Raw genomic sequence first — 24799 nt, forward strand, 5'->3', positions numbered from 1 at the left:
TATAAACACAACTCACAGCGACAATGTTCAAGAAAAAACTTGATGAAAACAAGAAGACAATTAATGACTATAAGGATTTCTTAACACAAGCCAAAATAAATACGTTTCAAAAGGACCTCAAACGGTTTTCTTTTGCCTAGACTTTCCCATACTCAATACCAGATTTCCTACCAAAAGACTCGGAGAATTCTGACTTCTCCGACACTGAAAGCTCGGATCTGGAAGATCCTCCAGTGACTCTTCCAATGGCAACCCCCATCTCAATGAAGCTGGAAGACGAGGCGGATGCTCATTAAGAGGCAGAGGCATTTACCCACAACCTACACATTTCACCCTTAACCCTTCTGGTGGAACCCATATGTCCAACATCCATTTCAACTTCCCCAGTAATGGATACCCTTGGCAACACAAGCTGGCTCCTTTTTTAGCGAGAGGCCAAAATCGAGGAAGGGGAAGAAGAAGGGGCAAAAAGTACAATGGCCGTCACAACCACAGTAGGAACTAGCTCACAATACCCACCCAGGGACCAGCAGAACCCCACTGGAGTAGTGAACCTGAGTAAACAGGAGTTTTCAGACTTCCAAATGAAGGTATTATTCAAAGGCTTAGGATTTGTACCCACTCGACAGCCAGGCCTCTTCCACTGGAATCTAGAACTGGATGAACTATTCCACTGGATCCGCTTAGCGGTCTTCTTTAAAGAACAACCCATGCTCCCCAGCAATAAAGACAGAACCACTGAGTTGCGAAATAAGTCTCCTTTTCACCACCCAGCTGCACAATGCCCCCAGTGCTCTTAGCCTTTGAAAAGGCAGTTTCACTAGCTATTGACGAACTCAGAGACTATAATACACAGATGAGTAACAACCTCAGAAAACTGCAGCATCAAGCAGTGAAGGAAATTGATGACATGCAATCCATTGCCATAAAACCAGCCAATAAAGGGGGGGACCATGGTGATTCTTTCCAAAGAGATGTATTGAGCAGAATGCCTCAGACTCTTGAATGACCCCAGAAATTACTGGAAACCGGAGAGGGACTCTACTAGGGATATTTCTGAAGACATACAATCCTTTGTGAATAAGGCGAAGGACAATGGCTGGGTAACAACCTAAGAATTAGAGTTCCTGATTGAACGAAACCCTAAAGGGCCGCCTGGAAAACCGGTTGTGTTTGGCATAGGATCCATCTTGGGACCCATGTCCAAATGTACTGACTATTTTCTGAGACCCCCGGTGAGTCAAATGCATTCATATGTGAAGGACACTAAAGATATTCTCATTATGATACAAGACATTACTTTTGACCCAGATATACATTTTATTGTAACCTTGGACGTTGAAGCCTAGTATACAATCAGCCCTCAGAAGGCCCCACTCAAGGTTTTAGACTCCTGGATGGATAAATGAGACAGAGTGGAATTCTATCGCACCAAAGAGTTTTGTCCTAGACTGTGTGCATATGGCATTGCCTAGGAATTATTTTCAGTTCAAGAATAACTTCTATCTACAGACACACTCGAACATCTATGGGCATCACATTCGCCCCAATTATAGCCTGCCTGTACATTCATGGTTTTGAACAAAAACACATCTACAAAAACACCAACCCTTTCAACATTAACATCAAATTATGGAAGAGGTTTATTTATGATGTGCTTGTCATCTGGTGAAGCAAGGAAATAGAGGCCCTCCAATTCCCTGAATGGTTTAACACCAGGGACAACTTTTAGATGTTCACCATTACAACCAGCAAGGAATCCATTACATTTCTGGATCTCAGAATTTGGTCACAGGACCACTACCTAAAGACAACAGAGGTTTACAACAAGCAAACAGATGTTAACAACCTACTGCAATACAATAGTTTCCACCCTAAGACACTAAGAGTCAATCTACCAGTAGGCCAATTTCTTAGACTACGCAGAAACTGTACAGAAAAACGTGCTAACGACAAATATGTTGAACTGCTGTCTAAGAAACTGGATGCCAAATTCTATCCTCAACACCTGATCAGAAGGGCAAAAAAGAGATCACACAATAATCCATGGGACTCATTATTGTAGACCGTCGAAAAACCAGACAGTGATTATTTAGTATGTGTCACCACATTTGGCATACACTCAAACCAAATTGAAAAGTTGATCCTAAGGTACTGGAGAACTCTGACATCTGGCTCCCTGGATTTCAAACAACCTAAGTTTGCCTATAACCCCTTCGACGCTCATGACGAGCCCAGCTCGTCATGGAGTTTCCATTGATTTCAATGGAAATTACATGGAAAGCCATAAAACACCTTAGCATCCAAGTGGTTAAGAAAGGAAGATCACTGAGATATCCCCCGGTCCACACAAGGCCAAAGCGGAAGAACACTACAAAACCCACTATACACACCATGTGGAATTTACCCCCTGCCTGTGAATAGCCACTATCCCTGAGAACAATTTAATGTCTGCCCTCTCAATAGACCAAGTTTGCAAACACCATGGGTGTTGAAGAAACACACAAATAGTGACAGTGCATTTTTTTTAGTTCAAAGAGCTTTATTGAAGTAATTAGAAACATAGGTACAATACACAACAGTACTTATAAAAAGGTCGCAAGGAATTAGCAAATTGAATAAATAAATTTGATGGAAAAAAAGGACACAAGAAGTCTGTCATTAATATAGAGATATTCCAAAGAAGAAAAGCAATAATAAAAAAGTGTACCTAGAAACAAAAGAGCATTTTACATTTTTTTCTGAAGAAGGGAAAAGCTAGAAAAGGAAGAAATAAGAAAAGAACAGAGGAAAGAGAGAAACAGAGGAGGGGGAAAAGACACAGAAAAGAAAAGGAAGAGAAAGAAGAAAATGAAGATATAGTAGTATCTTCACCTAATATCATATTGAAACTTTAATATGATCGTAATCATAATGGTTCCTAAAAACAGGATAATACCTGTACATTTGACATATAAAAACTTAAAACAGAAGAAAAGAATAAAATACTCATGGTGGTTAATAAACAAAGGAGCTATCTTGATTACGTAGTGCAGATGTGGATAAATAATTGGGAAGTGGAGACAAGAAGGCTTCTTTACGAATATTTTGTTGAGAAGTTTTGGAAGAAGCTCTGTCCAGTCTGTGATGATAGCAAAGAAGGTTCCACCAGGCGGAGAAAGAAACCTTAGAGGCATCCTTCCAATTAGAGGTGATTACATGAAAGGCAATAGCAATTAACAAGTCCACAAATATGCCCACCTTGCGATATCAGAACCAATTTGTAGAGTTACTTCCCAAAAATATGGAGTAAATATCAAAGGGGAATTGAATAGAACAAATAGAGGAGATTGACTCACACAGCTTAGACCAAAATCGAGCTATTTTAGGGCAAAGAAAAAAGGAATGCATTAAAGTGCCAGGGGTATTAGGACATACCCAACAGTTCGGGGATAAGTCTGAACTATGCTTGGAGAGAGATAATAAACTTAAACATAATCTTTGATAAAAATAATAGAGAGTCTGAGTGGTGCTAGAATTACATGAGGTGTGGTGTATGCGTGTCCAAATGGAGCTCCATGTATGAACAGAAAGGGTACGCTGTAAATCAGATTCACATAAGAACTCAACTTTACTTTTAGGGCGACTGGGAGAAGAAAAATGGAGGTATTTGTAAACTTGAGAGGCTCTAATAAAGGGGGAAGTGGATAAAGGTTCGAACAGAGGATCTTGAGAAGGGAGGGGAGAACCAGAAAGTAGAGAAAGCTGATCCATAAAGAGCAATTGTAAAGAATCGTATCTAAGTAATGAGAAACAGGTAGGTCAAATGTGGACTGAACCTCTTGGGAAAGAAAACGAGAATCCTGTATTAGTTGCTTAACGAGGAAGATCCCTTTGGCAGCCCATGTTTTCTAAAAAATAGTGTGATTGGACAATTTAATACTTTTGTTATGCCAAAGAGGTGAGTCTAAAAATACCTGTAAAGGGCTATGAGACTTACACTTAATAGGGTGAAAAGTTGAAATGAATTTTGAAATTGTTGGGTAGTTAAAAGAACAAGGAGGATGGGTAAAACTGGCTAAGAGAGAAAAAGAGAACAGAGAGATCAGAGATTCCTCCAACTTGTGCCATACAAGAGTGAAAGTTCCTCCCGAAGTAGATAAATATGGTAACATTTGGCAAATTAGAAAAGAGGAATGATACTGTTGAAAATTGGGAAAGTGGACACCACCCCGATCCTTAGGAGCAAAGAGAAGGGCTAAAGAAATACGGCCTTCCGAACGTTCCAATTTACTCAAAATTCCATTAAGGGTTTCAAAAAACTTCAATGGAAGTTTAACTGGTAACATGGACACATAGAACTTAATAACAGAGAGCAACATCATTTTAAGGTGTCCAATCTACCCCACCATGACAGAAAAAGAGGAGACCATCTGTCTGTCATATTTACTTTTAATAGGACTTCTTCCAAAGAAGAATATTTTATCCCCAAGCAAGTAATATTATTAGTATTCCATTTAAAGCCAATTCCTTCAAACATACTCCTTAAACAATATTTATTCAAAGGAAGCACTTCAGATTTGGAAAAATTCAACTTATAACCAGCCAAGGCCGCATAGGAAGAGAGAAGTTTGGTAAAAGCGGGCAAAGAGGTAGAAGGATCGGAAACATATAACATAATATCATCCGCGTAATCAGTAAATTTAATTTCAACAGTTTTATGCGTAAAGCCTTGGAGGGTGGGGGAGAGTCGTAGGGAGTGAAGAAAAGGCTCAAGAGAGAGGATAAAAAGTAAAGGGGAAAGAGGACATCCCGGAAGAGTACCCCTTTATAAAGGGAAATAAGAGGATTGAGAGCCATTAACAAAAACTGAAGTGGTTGGGGAGGAATTTAACAAATTGAGAAGAGACAAAATAGAAGGACCAAAACCATGCCATTTAAGGTCATGCATCATGAAAAGCCAATGAACGCGATCAAAAGCTTTTTCCGTGTCAAGGGTTATGGCAGCGATGGGGAGGAGCTCTTAGATGCAAGATGTATAATGTTGAGGAAAGTTCTGGAATTATCACCAATAGTCCTTCCCTTAACAAACCCCGTTTGTTCGGAACCAATTAAACCAGGAAGTACCTGATTGATACGAAAGGCTAACACCTTAGCAAATAGTTTGCAAACAAGATTAATCAAAGATTTAGGACAATAGTTGGCACACCGGGACAGGTCTTTATCTTTTTTAGGACTGAGACAGATCATAGCTTCGAGAAAAGAGCCTCGAGCCTCACCATTGAAAGCAAAATGTTGAAAAAGAGATAAAGATGGGGCAGAAGGATAGGAGAAAAGTAGGAATAGAACTCAGCAGTGAGACGATCAGGACCAGGGGCCTTATGTTTAGGTAGCATAGACAAAGCAGATTTAATCTCTGAAAAAAATATATCTTTTTCCAAAATAGAACAGTCAGGAAGAGGGGAAGAGCGGGGAGGTAATGAGTTAAAAAAGAGAGTCCAGATCTTAATCTGAAAGAGACGATTCAGGAGTATAAAGGGTCTTATAGAAATCTGTAAAACAAGTTAATATTTCTTCATCTTGAAGGCGGGGAATATCACGATCATCAATAATTTTGACTATTCTAGATCTTTGAGATTTAATCTTCAATTAGTTCACCAACAGTTTACCAGCTCAATTACGTCCACGATAAAATTTTGAGTTAATTTTTAATAACGTCCCAGAGGCTTTTTCCGTAGATTTCCTATTAAAGTCAAGTTTTGCTTGGACTACAGTCTTGAGGTTATCAACATTTGCATGTTCCAATTCCTTAATGGAAGACAGCAAAGCAGCGGATTCCTTGTGATATTGTTTCCTTTTGCTCGCTACATAATCTATAATGAAACCTCTGGCTGTTGCATTGAAAGCATCCCAGACAGTATGAAAGGGCATGTCTGGACTAGCATTAAGGAGAAAGAATTCAGAAACAAAATCTTTAAAGCGTTCGAGAAAGGAGGGATCTTTAAGAAGGTAATTATTAAAACGCCAACGACGAGATTTAGAGAGTAAGGAAGGAAGATCTAAACTAATCGAAACAGGAGCGTGATCAGAAATAAGAATGGAGCCAATATCTGCAAGCAGCAGATTGGAAAGAGGGTGCGGGCTTAAGAAAATGTAATCAATTCTAGAGGTAGAGTTATGAGTGGGGGAATAAAATGTATATTCTAAACTATCGGCGTTAAATATTCTCCAGGCATCAACTAGGCCCCTCGCACGGATGGTCCTAGCAAAGGTTTTTTGCATTTCATTAGGAATATACCTAGAAGAGGAGTTCCTATCTGTGAAAGGGTCCATGACCTGATTATAGTCACCACCCACTATGAGATTAGAGTCAGAACATGCATGAAGAGTATGTGACATGGATTGTCAGAATTATGAGTCAATGCCTGTGGGGCCGTAAATGTTAAGCAAAGAAACATGGGATCCATTAATAAGAGTATGGAGAAGAAGCCAACATCCATCTTCATCCTTCTCCTATTTTTCTATTGTAAGGGATAAGGATTTATGAAAGAGTATTACTACTACATTTTGTCTGTCTGTAGATGGGGAACTATAAACATGACCCACCCATTGCTTTTTAAGGGAATTAACATCAGTTTCATTAAGGTGTATTTCTTGTAGCATTGCAATTTTACATTGGAGCTTAGAGAGATGGGTAAGTACCCGTTGCTTTCTGACTGGGTTACATAATCCCTTTACATTCCATGAGATAATCCGAACATTGTCAGTCACTGCAAGGCAAAAAGGCATTAATACTAACAAGAAAATCACAAAATTCAATGAAATTATATAGTCAATGTAAAGGCAACCAAAAACAATACAGGTTTTTTTTTTTTTTAGTTTCAAAAACCTTTATTTACTTACAAAATATTTTACAGCAGCCTACAACCCTGAGGCCGGCAGCGAATTGTAGACAGTATGTCTGCATGATCCGGTCACATCTTACACAGCCAATTAGCCGACAGCCCGGGGGCCCGGCGGCGTTCAGATAGTATATAATGCGAGAACCCCAACTTTTATCGTCGGTCCCAAAAGCGCTATACTTGGCTCGCCCACACTGTGTAGAGGCATACTCTCACTTATGAACAATTATCATGCCAAGCCCGTTAGGTTGTAGACCGGGAGCAGTTCTCAGAACACTTTAATCCTTAATTCCAACCCCAACAAGCCCCCCACCCTCAGCACGCCAGCTACTCTCCCTCCCGTCTCATCTTTATGAAAGTAGACTATCATACAGCCCTTCCCACTACCTACCAGGTGAAAGCCTATACCCCATCCGTACTCTAACCCTTTTTATCATTAGTACAACACAGCTCAGATCACCCTTCCGTACAACTCCCCTATCAGTATAGTTACTGGATCAGTGCACCCAGCCCCTACCCTCTCTTTAGGCTTAAGTCCATCCCCTCCGGGTTCCTACTTCACCCTTTACACTCCCTTCGTTCAATGGGGACCCCTGTTAATCATGCCCAGTGTTCTCCTCAAACGATTCTTGCATGCCAAGTATCTCACCCTGTCCTGTCTCCTCACGATCCCCTGCACCTAAATATGTCTGATATAAACCCCAGAAATTCTTGGGTCGACTCTTAGGTGGAAGCAATTCACTGTATGATTCCGATTGCGTGCAGCAGCATAACATGTCCCTGGCCCATCTTTTCTTAGTTGGTAACGGTCCCTTCATCCAACATACAGCAACCACCCGCCTGGCTATTAGCAAGGCTATATCTGCCAAGCGACGCAGTGCAACCGGAAGCGTCTTGGAGTATCCCAGCAGAGGCAGTGCCGGATTGGCCGGCATCTCTGTTTCTAATATCAGACTCAGTTCCGAAAAAACCTCTTTCCAAAATGTATTAATGCCAGGACAGCTCCATGCCATATGCATGAAATCTGCCACTTGCGCATGACAGCGTTCACACTCCGCAGATTGTCTAAGCCCATACCTATGCAGTCTCTCTGGAGTGTAGTAAACACGTTGTAAATATTTGAAATGAACCAGTCTGTGTCTTCCGTTTAGAGACAGTTTCCTAGTGCTAGTACAACAGTACTTCCACATCTCATCATCTATTTGCATTTGAAGATCGCGTTGCCATTCTGTCCTAGCTTTGGAGTATTGATGCTTCTTATGTTGAGCTCCTATTTTATGGAGATTTGTAACCAGCTTGCGAGACGCCGACGTTTTAATCACGTATGTAAGCTCAGGAATATCCGGTGGCTCTGTCAAGTCTGGGCCTAAGAGTTCTAATAGCGCACTGCGCACCCTGTGGAACTGAAAGAGTAGCAAAAGCGGGGTCTCAGCCTGCAAGGGGAGAACCTGCTCCCAGGTTTTCACCACCCCGTCTATAAATAGGTCTTCCATCTTTGTAATTCCCAGTTTATTCAATGCTCTCGCGACTCCTTTCTCTTTCAGTGGGGCAAGCCATACCGCCCATTCTATCTGCATAAGTGGGGAGTACAGCAGTTCACAGTCCTGTGCCTGTAACAACGCATGCCAGGCATGATTCGTAGCCTTAATCGAGTTCAGTTTACCAATGCCGCGGTCAACCGGATAAAAGACAGTGGCCGGCAAGGGGGAAGGGTCTGCAAATAATCGTTCAAGAATCACGTGAGGGATATCAGAACTCCCATGTATCCACGTATGCAGATGAGCTGCCTGAGCCACCCTGTAATATCTTTCCATGTCCGGAGCGCCCAACCCCCCTATCTCATAAGGAAGCGTTAAAACCTTCCACTGGACTCTGGGCTGTTTGCCACCCCAGGCAAGCTTAATAAGTATTTGAGTCAATTGTTTGAAAAAGGCCTTGGACAGGACGACTGGGATGTTATTGAACAGGAACAGGAATCTTGGTAAGACCACCATCTTCATGATGGCTGTCCTTCCCATTAAGGATAAGGGGAGCTTGCACCATGTATCAACATCCTCCACTAGTTTTGTGTATGCAACCCCGTAATTTTCCCTAACTAGTATGTCCGGATCTGTGTGAAGCTGAATCCCTAAGTACCTGATTGAGTCCGTTGTCCACTGCAATGGGTATTCCATATCCAATGGCAGCGTCACAGGTGTTAACGGGAACGCAACTGATTTGGTCCAATTCACCTTCAGCCCTGAGAGGGCCCCGAATCTTATCACTTCTCTTAGCACTGACGATAGGTTAGTTTCCGGGTCACGGACGTACAGGAGTGTGTCAACTGCGTACGAAGATATACCAATTTTGTATGATGGAAAGTTGTTACCTTCCAATCTATGATATTCCCTAATCGCACACGCCAAAGGTTCCGCAACCAGCGCGTATAAAAGGAGTGAGAGGGGACAACCCTGCCTAGTTCCCCTGCTTACTTCAAAGGCACCTGTGACGTATCACCCATCCACAGTCTCGCCGTAGGCTTATACTATATTGCTCCTAACATCTGCAAAAAGGGTTCTCCCAGCCTCAGCTTTCGCAGGACTCTTAGCATGAAAGGCCACTCCACAGAGTCGAAAGCCTTCTCCATGTCGAGGAAAGTCGCTAACACTTTGTTCTCCTGACGCAAATGTTGTATGGTCCCTAGCACTGTACGGATATTATACGTAAGGTTTCTGTCAGGGATGAATCCCGCTGGCTCCGATGCCACCAGCTCTGGCACAAGTAGTGCTAGGCGCGTAGCCAGGACCTTAGCATACAGTTTGGCGTCCACATTTATCAGGGAGAGCGGTCTATAAGAACCACACGCATTAGGGGGTTTCCCAGGTTTCAGAATAGTGACAAGTAGAGCCTCCCTCATAGAACCAGGCATACTGCCCTCCACACAGATTTCGTCAAAAAGGGTTAACAAATGTGGTACAAGTTTGTCTTTAAAAGCCTTATAAAAGCCCACTGTCAGCCCATCCGCCCCTGGGGCACTGCCAGAGCGCATCCCTTCCAACGCCTCCAAAATCTCATCCTTTTGTATGGGCATCATTAAGAATTCCCTTTGAGAATCAGACAAGAAGGGCATTTTAATGTAGCTAAGATACTCGTCTATTTCCTCCTGAACTTGTGAGGATCTGGACTTGTATAGTCCAGAGTAGTAATCTCTGAACTCTTCAAGGATCTCCGCTTCGTCTGTGATTACCTCCCCCGTGGACGTTATCAGTTCATCGATCACCAGTGGTCGTCTGTTATAACGCATTATTCTAGCCAGCAGAGAGCTGGGTCGCTCCCCCTCCCCATATGTCCGTGCCATTGCGTATTTGCACATGTGCTGCACTTCCCTATCCGCCTCCTCATTATAGTCAGTGATTAGTATTTTGATTTGCGCTGCAGTGTCAGCATCAGAGTTGTTCTGCTGTTGTCTTTCTAGGTCCGACAGTTGGGTTTCAAGATGCTTCAGTCTTCGCCTTATAGACTTGAGCACACTTGAGTGTTTGGCCATTGCCATACCCCGGATATACACCTTAAATGTGTCCCATACTGTCTGAAAACTATCAACAGACCCCAAATCGATCTCAAAGAAGCTGTCTATATCTTCCGACAATTCTCCTCTGAATACTTCATCTAATAAGGAATAAGGGGGAAACCGCCATGTAAATGGAGGAATTCTCTTCACCGGCGTTTCCAGTACCAAGAGTAAGGGAGAGTGGTCCGAGAGGGTACGCGGTAATATCGCGCACCCCTTAATACTATTGAGTATTGCCTGGGATGCCAGCCAGTAGTCAATTCTTGTATGGACATCATGATAGGCTGAGTAGTGTGTATATCCGCCCCTTGTGGGGTGCCTGTGTCTCCAGATGTCAACAAGATCTAATTTGACCAGTTCCGCCTGCATGTGCAGGGCCGCAGCCGCAGGCCGTCGGGCTGGCCCCGTCGATCTATCTAGGTCCGGGTTGATTACAAAATTAAAATCACCCCCCCACAACATTCTGGAGCAAACATGGGATCTGCAATGAGTAGCTAGGGCAGCATAAAACTCAGGGTTGTCGTAGTTGGGGGCCATAGACATTAACCACTTTAAGATCGTGTCCTTTGCCAACACACCTGGTATTTAAATAGCGGCCTTCCGAGTCCGCTTCAATCAGTGTTAATTTTAATTTGGATCTAGGTTTGACCCATGTGACCAACCCTCTGGAGTGTGTAGTAATCCCTGCAGCCACAGTGTTACCCCCGAACCCTTTAGCTGAAAGCATCTTACTCGCAAGTGGGAGGTGAGTTTCTTGTATAAGGGCGAGGTCAATGTGATGTCTGTGTAGATAATTTAACACCTTTCTAAGTTTGCGATAATCGTTGAGCCCTCTCACATTCCAGGTCAACGCTCTCAGAGACTCAGAATCACCTTCTACGTTCATTTCACTTGTATCTGTCATCCCAGCAGTGAGGCTTTATAGTTAGCAAATGGAATTCTCCAGACCCTGTGCACCATACTCTGTAGGGCGATAGGTATCATAGTCAGTCTTCGGCAAATAGAACCGGGAAACACACTGCTTGGCGTAACTTTCAGCTCCCCCTCCCCAAAACCAAAACTCCCCCCATCTCACTCCCCCCCACCCACAGCCGACCACCCCCAACCTGGCCAGACAGTACCCTATCCCTCCCCCCATCTCCCCCCCCATGGAAACTCCCTGAACAAGCCCCAAACTGGCCCCACTAGGGACCGTGTGAGCTAATAGCACTAGGGCAGAGGTTACCAGAAAAAACAAATAACCATACTTCAGCATTGTGTACCTCGAGATTGCCCCTGCACCATTACCCCCTTAGTACCTATCAACGTGAGTCAACATCTTTACTCCGTGAGTCATCAAAGGGCATCTCCCCATTATCTCTATGATCGACATAGTATTATAAATTTTCAACAACTATATGCATTAGAGTATACTCTGCAGCCATCTCCGCTAACAGATAATCAATTTAACATGTCGGCTGCCGGACACAGATATAATGAAAAGATCTCACCCAGTCGTAGCATCACAGTCTCTGTACTGGCCCCCTCGGGTCCCATAATTCGATGCTGCACAACTCCCAGGGTTACACTGCGGTGGGGGTTCCAGTACATACCCCTCCGTTCAGCTTCCAATAGTCCTACAGTGAGAAAGCCTGAGCTGCCGCAGTCATACTAGTCCTGCTCATCCAATTGGGTGACATCTTCCTGCTCTCCTTTGTGACTTCTTGGGCTGTTCCCCTGTTCCTTAGACCATTCCTTCAAGGATTTCTGGAGTACTCTGGGGTCCGTGAAAAAATGTGAGTGACCTTGCCTATTAATCCGCAGCTTCGCCGGGTACAAAATCGCGTAGTCCAGCCCTAGTTCACGAAGTTGCTTCTTGTATGGCGCGAAGTGTCGTCTTTCCTCTTGAACTTTCGCAGTGAAGTCCGGGTATAATGAGATATCCATACCTTTGAACTGCAGCTTCCCTTTGTCTCTTGCCACCCGCAGCGGTGCATCTCTGTCTCTGTAGTTCAACAGTTTTGCTATTATCGGTCTCGGGGGTGCCCCCGGACGCGGGCGAGGCCCCAGCGTGCGGTGAGCTCTTTCCACGATAAACATTGGTGAGAAGACGTCCTCTCCCAAGAGAGTAATTAGGAGTTTCTCCACAAAGAGTTCCATTTTACCAGTTTGCGTCGTCTCCGCAACCCCCATGATGCGAATGTTTGAGCGCCTCGAGCGGGCTTCCAAGTCCTCCGACTTATCCTGAATGACCTGGAGTAGTCTACCAAACTGCTTGCGGTCTTTGTCCCATTCCGTTTGCGCCTCTTCCACTTCAGTGAGGCGCCTCTCAGACATGTCAAGGCGTTCCGCATGTTTGTCCACCCGCTCTGACATATGGTCCATGCGGTACGTGAGAGCATCAATTTTGGAACCAATTGACGCAATACTGTCTTGCAGTCCTTTCTCCATTGACACCAGCATTTCTCTGATATCCGCGCACATTGAGCTCTCAGGGGCCCTGCCCCGTGGTGATGGTTCGGGTGCCTGAGATTCCGGCACCTTTGCCCGCCGTTGGTCGAATGTCAGCTTGGAATGAGTCTTGTCGCCCTTGCCCATGGCGAACAGACAGGCCGTCGAAACTACTGGTCTCACCGCACCTGGACAGATACAAATTCTGAAGGGATACTCCAGCCACTAATCCCGTGTCAGCCCGCTCCTGCGAACCAGTGTGGCCACCTCTCTACAGGGCCCTCCTGATCAGATGACTAGTGCATTTAGCGCTCTCCAACTTGCCGGACAATCTACACCATTGAGCCCCAAATATTGCACTGCCGTGCCTCACTCGCGTAGACTCCTTATTTCTGCGCACCTTCCCAACCAGCCTCGACTCTAGTGTGCAAACACCGCCCGACCAGGCGTCCACCATGCGCTGGTAGGCTCAGCAGCTCTCTGCGTTCCTCCGTAGTAGATATTGTGACGGCGGCAGGCCTAGTGTCCGGGTACTGCATCGCAAGCTGGCGGGGAGGGGCAGTAATCCAGTGAATCCAGCCCGCACCACCTTCCCTCAGTCCCGTGGCCTCACCTCCTGCCCTCTTGGTAGCCTGCGCTCGTGTCAGCCCTCCTGTACCTGGGCTCTCGCTAACTCTAGTCGTCGGGTAGGCAAGGGGCCGAGGGTACCTGCCCGGGAAGGCCCACCTCCCGCAGCAGCAGCCACGCGTGATTCCTGCCAATATACGCTCTCGTGTCGCAGGTCCACCGTTTTAGGCAATGTCACCGGATCCAAGTCTGGGGTCAGGCCTGTCCATAGTGCCGCAGCTCCGGGAAGCCGTCCGCGAAGGGAGGCGATGTCCCCCCGGCCTAGCGCACCGCCATAACCAGGTCCTCGCTAGTTCTCCTTCATTTATAGGGCGTTGCAAGGCTTTTTTCCCCCCTTCCCCGCACTCCGCTGCAGCAGCTCTCACCCCCCATGGCTCCCGCAGTCGGCTCTTGTCCGCAGTGTCCTCCTCTCTGTTAGGGCTCCGGCAGGACCGGGCCCGTCTCCGCCAATCCAGCCGCACGCACAGCGACGCAGGCCGGGCAGCTCCCTAGGAAAGTCCGGGGATTGCGGCCTGGTCCGCGAGGATGCAGCCTCTCACCGCAACTTCGTCTCCGGTCACCGTTTTTTACCGGGAGACGCTGCAGTCTCTGCTGCTGAGTTTCGAGGGGTGACACCCCCTCTGGGGCCTGCCTGGCTCTGTTAATTAAGGATTATTAGCAGGATCGGAGTGGGTAATGGTGTGGAGCTCAGCACCTAGACGTCCGCCATCGACGCTGGCAAGCTCCGCCCCCCAAAAACAATACAGTTAATGCATTGAAAAGTAGGCAAATGAGCATAAAAAGAATATGAAAAAGGTAACAAATGATGATTACAAATAGGAAGAGAAGAGTAAGAAACAATGAAGGTACAGTCGAAAAGGAAGATACGAAGTCAAAACATGTGAAAGAGAGAGACAAAAAAAGGAAAAATGGACAAAGATGAGAAAGTAAAAAGAAGAAAAAGCTAAAGAAATGAGTGATAGAAAACAAGCAGTTGACAGAAATCCAGGAGACTTCAATCAAGAGAGACTGAATAAATGTCCAGAGGGAGGAAAACAGCATAGGGAGGCAGGAAGCTGAAGAAAGAGAAACAAAGCAGAACCGACACAACACAGACAACTGAGAATGGTGAGAGCCAGTCATTTAAGATTAATAGATAGAAATAGATAGTAGGAAGGGAGTAAAATGTAGAAGAACAAATCAAGGGAGACCATCTACGAGCTAAAAATAAAAAAGGAAGACATCAACAACCAGAATACCCAATTAAATAGGTAACACTTACCAAACATTTGGGGTAACCGTGAAACCTGGGGTCAGAACAAATGGGCAGGGGGTGGGAGGACATCTGGGGAATGGATCGAAACAATAATATGAACAGCTACAAAAGAGAAAAAAGAAGACATGGAAGATTACAAAATGAAGTAACCACTAAAAGTTCATAACAACTAAACAAAAACAACATCTACAGACCTTAGACAACAACATCATAGAAGATGGAAGTTTTCAGAACATTAGAATAAGGACAGAAATATCCAAAAACAGAACACAAACAGATTGGACAATGCAACTCAGGACCCTCCAAAGTCCATCTCGTCTCCTTTGTGGCGAGAAATAAATTGTCTTAAGTCGTCAGGATGATCAAAGGAACAGGACCTCTCTTTGTAGGTTACTTTGAAGAAGCAGGGATGCACTAGACCATATCTGGCATTCCTGGATCGAAGAGCCGGACAAAGAGAAAGAAATTCCTTGCGGCGAGCTGCAGTAGCACGGGCCACATCCTGAGAGAAGAAAACTTTTTGGCCAGACCACAACATCTGCTTCCTTGACTTTGCTGCTGTGAGGACCATTTAAAGTTCAGTATATTCCAAAAACAGAACAATTATTCCTCTGGGACGCTGTGCTGACGATGATGAACCAGACGTTTTAGGGCTGATGCGATGAGCACGCTGTAAATTAAGAGATGTACCATCTTTGAGACCAACAATCTTGGGAATGTGTACTTTTAAGAAAGCAAGCATATCAGACCCCTCCTCTCCTTTAGGAATACCATAAATTAGAAGATTATTACGTCTCTATTGCGGTTTTCTAAGTCTTCTGTTTGAGTCTTGAGGAGAGCAATCTCTTTAGACATAGCTGCAACTTGAGGTGTCAAATCCTGGGTATCACTGATCCTTTGTTCCACAACAGATATTCTTGATTCCAGGTTAGGCCATTTCTCATCTAGCTTCTTCCATGTGGTCTTCCATTGTTATGGGTAATGGGGACTTGGTGGGCGAATTAGGTTCCTTCTTGTGACGCTTAGGAGGAGCGACTGGATTAGGTTCCTTACCAGAGGAAGACATACCCGCTGAGATGGTTCACTGACCAAGAGAAGGAGAAGGCACCATAAAGATGAAAATTTTGAGGACTTAAAAGAATCAAAAAATGTGCAGCATAGAAAAAAAAAGTCTGGATCTTACAGAGCTGTCTATTTTTTACTCTTTGCCTCTATACGGCTGGAATGAGTCAGTTGACTTTGTCAAGACTGTGACGAGGAAATGAACCTTCTGCCACCAACCAGTTCTACTAGCGGTCGTCTCGTAATGAGAGAGAGCAGCCTGCTAATAATTAAGGCATTTGGAATCTGAAGAGCTCAGCCCAGCCCTTCTATGCTGAAGAAAGCAAAATGTATATAACAGAACTATGAAGCACTGCGAATGATACGCAACAGCTGGCTCCAATTGGACAAATGCTACTAGCTGTAAGTGGTAATCCAAGGTACATCACAAGAAGGTGTCACACATGAGGCAGCAAGTGCCATACACAGACTCAATAGTTACAAAAAAGTCAATGTGGTAAGTGGGTAAAGTTATCTCTACAGTATTTAGGTAGAACCAATTCTTAAGGGCAGTGCAGGTATAGAGAGACTCGCCTTTAGAAGGGAATAGCCTCAAAAAGGGAATTTATCCTTCCCATATTCAATGAAACATGAATTAATAGCGGTCTTCATCAGTTGGGGTCTAGTAGAGAACGTGATCTTTAATTCAAGAGAATAAGCACCACACAGTCCCATGAGGAGCAAAACTTCCTAACAGAAATTTTTTCATGAAGCAGACAGTGGAGAAGCGAAAGGCAGAAAAGCCCATTGCAGTCAAAAAAACATAGCCAATTACACAACAATAGCTTCACTTTGTTGTTGAAAAATAGTGGATAGCATAAATGCAGACAAAAAATCCCATTACGCAGAACAGCTGTGGAGGAAGAACCGTTACTCGAGTTCAAACGCTGTGAGGGCTACAAAATGGCGATCGCAGTAAAAAAATACAGCGCACCGCAAAATACAGCCGGAATTCAAAAGATTTAATATTGAGGAGACAACATTTGACCGGACCCTGTCTTCCTCAGAGGCTTATTTAAGGGACAGGTAGTATCTGTATGTCCCCCGTTGAAGCGCCGAAGCAGAGCCGCGTGGGGCACATAATGTCCGCCGGGATCCACACAGGGAGCGTGCCGCAAAACTAATTCCAAATACAGTGAAATAGCGACTCACCGCGACATGTAGATAGGCGTTTTAAAGGCAGCAACCATTCCGATGGCAAAATCTGCTAATCAAGGTCCCCTCAGAGCCGTACTTTCGGCAATCTCGGTCGGGAGCAAGATCAGCCCACCACCATCTCAGTTTGCGCTCAAGCCAAGCCCCTGTGACAGTACATTTTAACCCGTGACCGAAAGTATGTGGGCATGACCTCAAGAAAAGTGGAATCTTGCATCAATGAATATCGTAGAACCTTTCGATGCAAATAAACGATTACTAAATTGATCCGTCATTTTGGGTCCACTACCACATTGAGAAATTGGCACCATGTGCGACAGAACAACAGTTACTGATAAATGAGCAAAGATGGATTTACATACTTTCCAGCACCTCTATGGAACTCAATGAGGACATCCTGTGGACACAGTTGCTGGTTAGATGATGACCCGGAATGAATACAACTCACAAACACTTTAAGATACTATAAACATCTTTTGGAACACAAGGGTATGGGTGTCCCTTATGACACAGGATGAATATATCATGCTCTGACTAATTACAGGCTTTATTTGTAGGTACTCTCCTCTTGGATACTGACCCAGAAATAGCTGGTTAGAATGTATTGTTGCAGGTAAGGCTTCCGATTTCTTAGCATCAAGCCAGTTTTTATTAGGATAACTTTTGCTGATATTCTTTTAAGCTTTTTTCCATGTCTCATGGCTCAATATATATAGAAACAAGGTATATCTTCTTCAAAGAAACTTAACTTCAAACCTGACTCAAAGGATTCAACCTCTATTAACAACATACAAGTCCAAGGATCGATTGATACCAGTCTTTGTGCCAGCTCCACCCTCGCAGCACGTATTCTATTCTCCGGACTTCGTTACCCAGAAACCCGGGAGTTATCAGGGGAGACACGTCATCATGAGCACCTGCTCCTACACAAGGCAATGCACTGCTTTCCTCCTTAAAACCATGCGTCCTGAGCATATAATGTTCGGCAGCAGTCTGAGCAGCAGTGTGTAGGTTACACCAGCGGTGCCAGCTCCTTGATGCAGTAAGTTGATATATGTAGCTAGCTTTTGCAAAACCTTGACGCTTGTCAACTCACAGGCGCAATCTGAAATGGACGATTGAGCTCAGTGTGAGCACTTAAAATTCCAGTGAAATACATTTGATAACATTGTCCTTGGTGGGAGCTTTGAATACATAAAGAATGTGAGACCAATCGCCTTTCACAGTAAGCGTCCAAGATAATCCCATAAGGGGTTTTGAGTAATGTTACAGGAGGTGCCCAATGACATAGCTCTTGGCAGAAGCTTTGAATATGCGAACTCAGTTATTAGGATCCACACAAGCACTTGTCTCCTCCCAGCCAAACGCAGTCAAACAAAACTGCACTGGGCGGGAACTTTAAAAACAAAGTGTTCATATGAATGTCTGTACCATGACTATACTATCTGAGGCAAAAACAAGTTGAAAGTTTTGACACCTATGAGTTTTGACATGTTTCCAGTCTCAAAACAACCTGACGGGAATCAATGAGAAGAAATATGTGAGCTCCTACATACTCCACATCAATAAGCACACAACGGCATGGCTCCAGGTGCTAGTTTTGACTACACAAAAAACTAGCTACTGAACTGCTACAATGGGCGCTACTGTGATATTATTTAAGAGAAAGACAGGTGGAGGGTCTCCCACAACCACCATCTGTGATACTGATTTTTTGGGGGCATCAACTAGTTTGACAATAGTAAACAATATGAAACCTTTGATTGTATGTATAGTACTGACAGAGGGACCTTTATGTCTGTTTTCACCCAAGTGTTTGACTACAGGACGGTACCATGTGCCAGACACGAATGACCCCTGAAGAACCCAACAATAGAGTAGGATGTGGAATAAATGTGATTCACCTATGATTCAGTGCATGCATACACATGGTATTAATATGGTTCTAAATTGGCATGTGAACATGAGTAATGATTTTTGAGTCATGGGATTCCTCTCAGCAATTTCGAGTTGGTGTGGGCTGGAATCCCCTGAGGAAACTCTAACAAATGTTTGTTTGGACGACACATGATTGGGGGTGTTTTGAAACAAGTATGTGTTGTCTCCTCTACCTAGTTAATAAACTAAGTTACTAATAGCTGATAACAGGACACCAGTCAGTCCCTAGAAAAATTACACGTTTGTGAATTCCCTGAGAAACTACTTCTAACCAAATAGAACCCCCCCTTTTTTTCACTTTGAATTTTAGGTAACGTCAACTCAGGGAGCTCTTTGTTAGGTGAGAGCCTTAAGCCTCACATGTGTGCATGGAAAGCATGCTTAGGTAGGCAGGGATACGCAATGCAGTCTTGACGACGGCCCGATCCGAATGGGCTTTTGGAGTGGACAAAAACATGTTGGCAAAATAAAAAGAAAATCAGGGGCACTTGAAAAAGTAATACTCATTTAAAAAGCTGTATCTGTTTTTATTCATGCCCGGGTACACCGTGAGGCATTTTTAGCTCTTCTTTCCTGTCTGCATCCCTGCATTATCCAGAGAAACATTTTATAGTAGAACTCCCATCTTTTTAGTTAAGTCCGACCTGGTTGTATTATCCTACCAGGGTGTGGATACTCGCCGATGATGAAGCATGTCACAATCCACTGTTGAGGCGTCTTCTCCAAAATCTTTGGGTGCTTTGGTAGGATCATCAAGTGGTTTCTTTCCTGGATTCCTTTGTCTCCTTATGCCTGGTTACCCTTTTTGTGATTAAGTGATTATTTGGGAGAATGCAACTAGGTATATTTTCTCTTGCTATCCCTGTATGAGAACAGTGGATCAAAATGAGTCAGTTGCACCCTCCCACTCTGGGAGCGGCATACTCTGCGTGTACTCCTCTAGATCAAAAGTAATATTTTTTAACCAATTCTTGTCCAGATTTCTTTATCTGGGTATATACTCAACAGCTGTGGTGTTGGTAGTTCAAAATGCATTGATACTTATCCATAGATGTACAGTATTTTATAGTAAACTCATACAGTTCAATTTACCCAATGTATTTCGGGCTGTGACCTTCTTCAGGGTATATATTTTCCAAGTCAAGGTCTTCATGGTAACATTTTACAGGTTTAAAATAAAGGCAGAAGATTTAAAATAGAGGATAGGTGATTTACGTGGACCTTCGCTAAAAATACAGCATGAATTTACAAACAACCATCTCTGTTGTGCAAAACATATCAGACTGTATTAAATTGTTTGTGACATGTAAACAGTCAAAGCAAAATGTGACTGTGCAAAAGACATGCTCCTGGACTCATGAAGTAACTCCGCCGTCTCCTTTGACGAAATAAAAACAATGATGATTAAGGTTCATCCAAACGTGGCGAAACATGCTTCCATTATTAAAAGAAAAGGGTGAATGTTTGGATACGTCACTGCATGCATGCTTCAATCAACTTTGAAAGTTGAAGGGAACATAAAAGTAGAGACGGACCTGAAGATTCCTAAGCGTGTTACCTGCGAATATAAAGAATACATATGAAACGTGACAAAGATTCTGGATTCGTTGAAAGGATGTGATGTTATGAAAAACCCATAGATTCATAAAAATGCTGGTTGGGGATGTAAAAAGTGACGGATTCAAATTTTGTGATGACATCTGTTTGTAAAACATGTATCTAGGTCAAAGTGCCCGAAAAATTGGTAGGAAGCTCATGCATGCTCTACCCTCCCGATAACTTTATGTCGCTTGTAGCGAATCTCCAACGGCATTTCCTGTGGTCACCATGTTAGTGCTATTTTATGCATTTGGTGGTAAAAAAACATGAATAAATTACTACATTCTCAGTCACAAATTGGTGTGGTAAGTAAGAACAGGCCTCTGAGGGTTCAAGGCAGGCTCCAGACAGCAAAGCAGTCCTTGCAGGTGTAGCATAACAGTTTTGTGCAGTGCATAGCAAGTCACAGTAGCGGGAAATCCTCTGAGAGTACTTCCGCAGGTCCAGAAAGTGAACTTAAAAGTGGGTCTGAAGGTCTTATTGTTATACCTGGTGCCTTCTATGGAATAGGAGAATTTTCTAAAGGTTTCTTTTTGAAGTGCCTGGAATTTCGTGACTCTCTTGTCCTTGCCCCAGGCTGGGTGTTGGACAATACAGTCGTAACAAGACCTTTTTATGAAGGCAGAGCACATCCTATTTAGTTGCAAGTGGGGCTGTGCCCAGATCTGCCCTCCATTAAGGCACACCTAATCCCTCTATTGTGTGACTGTCTGAGAGGAACTCATAAAGTCTAACTTCCAACAACACCAAGTCATGTGACCTTAGACAGGCTGCAGACACCAAGTGGCCAAGGGCAGGACAATGAACTGTCTAAAAGTGGCATTTTCAAAATTGTAATATAAAATGCGACTTTACCATTAAAGAGGATTTTAATTATAATTTTATAGTTACCAAACATCAAATTCTGACCTGTTCCCAATCAAAGTTTGGCACTTATTAAATGTCATATTGTAACCTAATGTTATCTAATGGGACAGGTAAGCCTAACAGTAATGTTACACGAATATAGGTGTTTTCACTACCAGGACATGTAAAACCTAAATGTACATGCCCAACCTTTTAATTACAATGTACTCTGCCCTATGGGCTACTTAGGGCCTCCCTTAGGCGTGACTTATACGTAATAAAAGGGAGGTTTAAAGCTTGGCAAGGGGGTTATATTGCCAAGTCTAATTAGCAATTTAAAACTGCATTCTGGCTGCAATTGCAGGCATGGCATATGTTACAATAGGCTTCTTAAGTGCTTAGCACAGTATGTGCTGCAAGCCTACTGGTAGCATTTAATGTACAGGTCCTGAATATGTTGTATACCACTCTAAAAGGGACTTATAAGTAAATTAAATATGGCAATCAGATGTAGGACAATTTTATGATGTTTAGGGAACATGGTAAAATGAGCACAAGCACGTTAGCACTGGTTAGCAGTGGTAAAATGCACAGAGTCCTAAGGCCAACAAAAATGAATTCAGTAAAAATAGGAGGGGTAAAGGCAAAAATGTTTGGGAGTGACCCTACAGAAAGGGCCAGGCCCAACAGTTGGGTATAAATATGTTTGTTAATTTTAATTTGTTGTTACTCTTAATATTTTAAGTTTATTGTAGGCAAAAATGGTTTAGCACACCTATATAAGTATATATATTACCCAGTGGCGGTAGTTATAGTTAGGGTGATGTTTCCAAAGGAAATGCCTTTTTGTTTTAGCGCCAATTGACAAATCTCCATGAAACTTTCCAAAAATGGGCTACTTTTTGTCTGGTTTGTGCATGAAAAGTTTTGGGGTGATCCGTCAAGAGTAGGGGCCCAAAAACAGTACGGTTTCCAAATGGGCTTTCCCCATTAATTTTTCCGTAAGAACTTTAGACACAGCTGCAGCCCAAACCGCTGCACAGATTTACACCAGTATTTGGAAGAAAGCTTTATATTGGTCTAGAAAGAGTGTTTTTTTCATTTGGTGTAAATCCATTCACTGTTTTTTTTTGGGGAGAACTTCTCAAAAACGTTGTATATATCACGTCGGAGAGGTTCTGTGGACTCAAGAGATCTCATGCTGAATATTCTTTGAAAGAGGAGTGCCTCCCCCCTGCCAATATCAGCTATGCCGATCCCATATCGAGGCATGATATTCACAGTGTCCCGGGGAGCCCATCCCATGGATGCTGTGGCTCTCTGCACAGAAGAGTGTGGTACACCATGCCTGCACTCTACCAGGCAAGGAACTCCACTGTGCTCTTGCTGGCTGCAGCAGTTTTTAGAATATCTGCTGCTCCTGCCAAGGCAGGAGCAGAAAAAAGGTGCCAGCACCCACTATGGTACTGGCTGATGTGCTAGCTTGGGCCGCACGGGCCCTGTTTCTCCCTCTGCATCCCCCAACAAAGGCAGGAGTGTGGGTGCCCCAGTCAGAAAAATTGTCTAGCTACCACCACAATGGTGGCTGGGGAGCAAGTTGGGCTGTGGCAGTCCTTGGGCTCTCCCTGTGGCCCCAAACAATCTAGTCATTGTGGGTGCCCGGGGTGGGCACCTGGGCACCGACCAGCAAAAGAAATCTTGCTTCCGCCAGGGGAGCTGACTGGGGCTTATGGCTTCTCCTGCTACCCTCAAACCTAATAAAACATGTGGGTGAACAGGAGAAAACCAGAAAAAAAACCTGCTGGTGCTGCCCCTAAAAGAGGTAGAGGCACCACCATACATTTTTTTAATGTTGTGGGGGGCTTCAGAAAATGCAGCAGCCTCTGGCAGCATTAAAAAAATACACAAAGGGGCTGATTACGATGGCGGGCGAACCACCCGCCATCAAAAGGTGATTTACCCACTGCCATATTATGATGGCGGTAGAAATCACTATTGTTCCATGGCAGTCGGAAAGATCGACCACCACGGCGCCGCAAGGCGGTCCTTTTCAGCCCACCTTGCAGAACCCGGTACCAGGCAATCATTGCGGCATCGCCATAGTGATTACAATGCGCCTCTCCGCCTGTCTTATTGCGGCAGATTCCCTGCCGCAAAAAGGCAGGTGGAGCCTGGCTTTGGGGGCCCGTTGGGTGTCCCGGGGGGAGGGGAGTCAGCTGTGCACAAGGTGGAAGGCACCGCGCAGTGCCTGCCACTTTGTGCAGGGAAATGCAAAACATGGCCACTTCACATTGTGGCGGGTGCTGCAGCCAGCAGCACCCGCCACAATGTGATATCGCCAGATGCAACCACTGCGGTGGCAGTTGCATTATGATGAGCGTGGCGGGACCCCCGCAAGGCAGGCGGGTGGTCCCGTTGCCACTAGGGTGGCGGGCAGACTAAAGTCCTCCCACCATCCTATATCACCCCCTTAGTCTCCTGGGTCATTAATTGGATGACCCTAGAAGAGTTTGTCACACTTTTTGAATGCACCACTATCTGGTGCTCTATGCCCCCCTTTCATACATGGGAGCACCAGCTGTGCACGGTTTGGGGTGGTTGCTTGGTTTGGATGCTGGACTAGGCCACAGGACAGGTCTTGCGGCCAAAAAATTTACTGAAAATAAAGTCAGTGTTTTTTTCCACTTGAAATTTCACCTAGCTATACCATCACTTTGACCTTTGTTTTTTAGTGATTATCCATATCTATCTATCTATCTATCTATCTATCTATCTATCTATCTATCTATCTATCTATCTATCTATCTATCTATCTATCTATCTATGTAAATATAATTTATTAAAATTATTTGAAATGATAATATATTTAATAATTTACATAAATTACTTATAACTTGCTATGTATTAAAAATCAATATTCTTACATCTTGTGGCAATATTATGCTATTTTTGACACAATATTTTTGTAGTTTACATACAAAATATGTAAACTTCACATTTTTGTACACAATATTTTTGATACAATATTTCTATAATCCGATCTTGTGATCGACATTCTGTCATACTTCTGCCTTCTCGTGTAGGGTGTTCAGAAGACATAGGTCAAAATGTGTTCCTTTGTTTAGGTAATGAGTTGCAATGCATTCTTCTGTGGATTGAGCCTTAGGATATTTTCTGACATTGATGTGAGGAGTGTACATAGGCATGAGTAGACTCGCATACTGCCTGCATACTGTGGGATTGTGGATAAAAAGAATGATTTTAAAATGTTTTAAATGTATGTATTATTCCTGCCTTTTATGATTTTAACAAAAATCGAATAAAGTGTATTTTGACTGACTGAATGAGTTTATTGGTCATAAATAGATTCAGTGTGAGAATGAATAGGTGGGTAAAGCTATGGTGTGTAATTGAATG

This window comes from Lissotriton helveticus, chromosome 8 (assembly GCF_964261635.1).
Source record: "Lissotriton helveticus chromosome 8, aLisHel1.1, whole genome shotgun sequence".
Classification (NCBI taxonomy): domain Eukaryota; kingdom Metazoa; phylum Chordata; class Amphibia; order Caudata; family Salamandridae; genus Lissotriton; species Lissotriton helveticus.